Source organism: Coffea arabica, chromosome 9e, assembly GCF_036785885.1.
Source record: "Coffea arabica cultivar ET-39 chromosome 9e, Coffea Arabica ET-39 HiFi, whole genome shotgun sequence".
Classification (NCBI taxonomy): domain Eukaryota; kingdom Viridiplantae; phylum Streptophyta; class Magnoliopsida; order Gentianales; family Rubiaceae; genus Coffea; species Coffea arabica.
In genome coordinates, this window is record NC_092327.1 from 5968679 (window position 1) to 5973592 (window position 4914).

General features: G+C 38.7%; 1 long non-coding RNA gene across 1 annotated transcript; it reads left to right on the forward strand.

Annotated features, from left to right (window-relative positions):
• Positions 1 to 544: 544 nt before the first annotated feature.
• Positions 545 to 3212, forward strand: LOC140014545 (uncharacterized). The gene is made up of 3 exons (XR_011821323.1): positions 545 to 581; positions 2567 to 2624; positions 3178 to 3212. It is a non-coding gene; the product is annotated as an uncharacterized lncRNA (long non-coding RNA).
• The last annotated feature ends 1702 nt before the right edge of the window (positions 3213 to 4914 follow it).

The following is a 4914-nucleotide window of genomic DNA, read 5'->3' on the forward strand; positions in this document are numbered from 1 at the left end:
CCCGAATAATGGGAGATTTATACCCTAGTCTTAAAATAGGTATTTTTATGCCTAAATATCCATGTATTAGTTAGAAATGCCACCGTTATAAGAATTTCTCAAAAATTTCACCTTATCGCGCATAAGTGGGAAATACGCGTTTTACGCGCGCGATTTATTTGAAGGACTTTAGAACCTTATTTTGAGGTCATTAAGAGTGAATGATAATTACATGAATATATGTGCATTAGAGGTTTAATGCATAGTTAAAACAAAGCTCAGAGGAAACGGGCGCGAAACGCGGGCGCGATACACTGCTCACGGTTGACTTGGGAGCACAAAAGTTGTACCACACTCAAGCTTCTCAAGGAAGCTCTCCATTTCAGATTTTTCCCTCCCTTTCCCCTCACCATAACCGCCGGTCTCTACTCTCTCTCACACTCCAAATTTCACAATTTTTCCTCCACCATTTTCTTGCTCCAATTCACACCAAATTCACCACACAAGCTCAAGACAACTTGGACAAAGAAGGAGCTGCACATTCACGGATTTTCTTGGGCCTTTTGGGACACCAAAATCTGACCTTTTAGCACACAAGTAAGGTAACCACGATCCACTCTTCAATTCTTGTTCAATGAAGGCCAACTCACACTTAAGAGCTTGATTATGCTTATGGGTAGCTTATTATTGTTGGAAATTGTTAAATGTGGGCCTTTGAGTTGATGGCTGTGATGATGTTTGATGATGGTTTTATTGTTGAATTAGTGCTTAAGGAAGTAGATTAAAGGTGCATTATTGCTAGAAACTTCATTGAGCTCTTGAAGCAAAAAGTTCCGATTCTGCCCCTGCCAAGACCGACCTTTTTCATGCGAAATTCTGAGGTTTTAATGGCTTGTATTTGATGTTTATGTGTTGTTGGAGTTGTGTGTAAAGTTTCATTGAAAGATATTGAGGTTTGGTTGACCAAAGGTGATGAATTCCAAAACCAGCAAAATCTGGAAATTTTTCCCGTATGGCTCAGGCAGCCATTTTGTTTCGATCATAACTCTGCCCTCCGACATCGAAATTGAGTGCCGTTAGTGCCATTAGAAACTAGACTCTTCCAGCTTTCCAACGGTGTAAAATTCACGTCCTGGTTCCACCTGAGTGAACCGTGGCAGTCTTTTAAAGTCACCTGTCCTGCTCCACTGGTTCACTGGAAGCCAGGATATGAGCTGCGTTTTGTTGCCAGATTTCGAGCTAGTTATGAGTATAATTTTAAAACGATTTCTTCTGAAAAATTGTATCCCTATGAGTGTAGTTTCCAATGCTACCAACCATGCTCAAATCTAAGTTGAATTGAATGAGATGTGACCAAAATACGAAAACTGCTCTGCTGTTGAACCAAACTGTCCAAATTTTCCCAGTTTGTGTTCGAGTTTTTGATCTAATTCTTGACAAGAAATTGAGCTTCATGGATTGTGTAAATGTTAAGCTGAATGTCTATGGTCATTTGAGGGAAAATGCACCACTTTCGTAGTTGAAATGATGTTGAGGAATTGAAGGAAAAGGAAGGTATATGCTGTCCAAAAAATTCTGGAAATTTTCCAGATTTTAGTCGAATTTTGGGGGTCAATTTTAACAAATTTTTGAACTACTTGGGCTGTATACATGTTAACCTATATGGGTAGTATTGTTTGGGTGAAAATGTAGCTTTTGGGTAGTTGAAAAATTTTGGATAAATTGAAGGGGAAATGGACTACTTGCTACCGAATGCACCTGAAATTTTTCCAGCTTTGAATGATAATTGTGAACTGTTTTCACGATAACTTGAGCTCAAATGATTTGTGTATTAATTAAGGGGTTTGTATAGCTCAATTTGGGACAAAAATCTAGTAGAGGTTACGTCCAAAAAGTGGACCAAAATCTTATTCTTCAAGAAGATACCAAAACAGAATTTTTGTTTGAAATTAGAAATGGTTTGATGTTTGGATTTCATTGTGGGTAAATGTGGATCAAAGTTGTCCCGAAAATGTTTTCTAGCATTAACCGTTGTTACTAGGTCCACTTTGAGTTGATAACCTTGAATTTTATTAGACCAAATGCCCTATTTTGAGGAATTTGTCAAATCTGGAAATTTTCCTAAAAACTCAAGTTTTTGCCTTCATGAAAATCATTGGACTAAGTTGGTCGTGGAATTTGGCAAACTTAAGGAGTTTCTATTTTATAGAAATTCTAACGACTAGTTTTACTTGGTTTATATGATTGCCTCTTAAAGGAATTTCCCAAGATATGTTTGGGAAAAATTTGAGGGGAAAATTCCTCTAAATGGTTTAAATGTGATTTTTCTCAACTTGTGACACCAAATTGGTGTTAAATGGCTTATATGATTCTAGAACTTGGATGTTGGAATATTTGACGAATTTAGCAAGTTTTTGGGTTTTAAAGAAACCTCAAAATTTAATTTCACTCGATTTGTGGATTTCACTTTGAGAAAACGATTAATACTAGTTTGGAGATTTTTGAGTGAAATTAAATGCTAGTTGACTCGAGTTAAATTCGCCAACTCAAAAGTGGAAATTTATGTGAATTATTTGTATGATTTTAGGAGTTGGTGAAGAGCACAATCTCGATCAAAGTTTGGAATTCTAGACACTTCACTTGAGGTGAGTGTCTCTTGCATGAATCGTGTTTAACTGCTAGTTGAACTACTTGTTAAAAGTACTTGCTAGAGATATCATGAAATGTTATATGCTATGTGATTGCGTGAAATGCCACAAGTACAAGTGTTGCAATGTCGATTGGAGCGTGGTCTCGTCGACTAAATAAACCAAACGGATGCACGTACCACGCTCTATTAGAGTGGGAGGTACCTCTCTGCCGTCTTGGTAAAAGTGCTTGCAATATTTGTGTTGGAGTCGGGCCCGAAAATAAGGGGAAAGACGTTGCTAGGAGATGTGTAGATTAGGGAAACTGTCTACATGGAGTTTAGGTAGTGAAAGTTGACGGAGTGTCAACTACTATAAATTTTCTGATCAAGTGCGTGGACTTTGGCTCCTGAGAGCCCCGTATCCTTTTCTTGTCATGTTATTTCGCTTTCTTAAATTGTTAAGTGCTTACTTGTCTATTTGTACTTGTTAAATTGCCTTATGTGAATTGCATGTTTCGAGGCACCACTGAGCTATTGGCTCATCCCTTCCAAATTGTTTTCCTTGACAGGTTCTGAAATGCATGAAGTCTTGGAGAACTAGAACATAAATGTTATATTTTGAATGCCCACTTTTGTAATTGTACTTTTGGAAACGTTAGTATCTTTTGGATGATTTTTGTGTTTTTAGGAAAATGTGAATCCTGTGGTGCTTCTGTGCCCTGGATTAGAACTTTAAATTGTAAATTAAGTTGAATTTAAGTATACTAAGCTCGACGTTTTCGTTGGTACTTGAAATTGTGTTTTGGGCTATATAAGTTGAATTGTATGAATTATTTAAGTACGTGACTTGCTCGAGAAGTAAGGTTTATTTTTTATTTATATTTGGTGAAATTAGTTACTAGAGTGCGTGAGTCCTAGCAAGAGCTAGGCAGGCGACCCGCCAACCCTTTGGTTCGCCTTAGGGAGAAATGGGGCCGCCACACAAGCTAAGTGAGAAGCCACTTTTTGGCCTTCTCGAGAAATTTCTTCTTGTCCTATTTGACTTTTTTTTGTAGACCCTTCATCTAATGCTTCTAATGTCCATAGTGGGTGAGGTAAATGGTTCACGTTTTGCACTTTGGAGGGAGTTATCTTTTCTCTAGATTCCTCAGGTATGCTACTAGATGTACCTCTTTTTCGCGTTTGAAAACCTTTTACTTGTGCTTCCGCATTCTCAATTCTCTGCGCTTTCTCGAGAACTTCCATAAAAGTATTAACTTGAACCGCCGCTAAAGTTTCCTGAATTTCCAAATTTAATCCTTGTATAAACCGTCTCACTCCTCTCCGCTCCGTAACCACCAATTCGGAAGCAAACTTAGACAGTTTAATAAATTTAGTCTCATATTCGGCCACACTCTGGGTTCCCTGACGCAACTTAATAAATTCATCCTCTCTCCTTTCTTGGACCAAAGGTGGAAGGTACTTCTCGTTAAATTCCCTTATAAAGTTCACCTATGTCCATGTAATCTGTTCTCTCTCCTATTTTGCCCTAATAATATTCCATCATGCTCGGGCCGGTCCTTCGAATTGGAATACAGCAAAGTTCATCTGGCGTTGCTCCGTGTAGTTCAAGGCTGCGAAGATATTAATCATTGCCTCTAACCACTGTTCAGCTACATCTGAATCAGGCCCTCCAAGAAATTTAGGAGGAACAAACTTTTGAAACCGCTCCAGAGCCCTATCCTCTCCTATCTCGGGATTCTGGGGTTGATTCACTGGCATTTGGCCTTGTTGATCTACCAATCACGCTAGGATATTTGTTATTTGTTGTATCGTCGTCTCTACTTGGTCTCCTGTCTCAACTCTCGGTCCACGATCTTGCTCAGCTGCTGTTTCTCTTTCTTTTCTTAGTTCTTGAGCTTGCCTAGCCCCACGGCCACGACTAGCTCCACGTCCGCGACTACGTCTCCCCTCCATAATCCTTTTCTCTCTTTTGTTTTTTTTTAAAGGTGATTTAGTATGCAAACAAAGTAAATTGACTAAATCGGCAAAAGATAATACATCAAATTCACAAAGATACATATCAAGTTGAACAAAATCAAGTACAGCAAATACTATACATGTAAGTATTGACATGCCACAAGCCAAATACATACAGTAACAATACAGGGGCAAAACAAGAAGAAAACGCGACATGCCATTCCGCACTCGGTTAAAATTTTTCCCCGTCCGATCTCTCATTTCGCTTACTATCCGAACTAGACGTCTATTGCCCCCTTGCACTTACTCTCACTAAACGTTAACCCATTCCTGCTCTCCGGAATAAA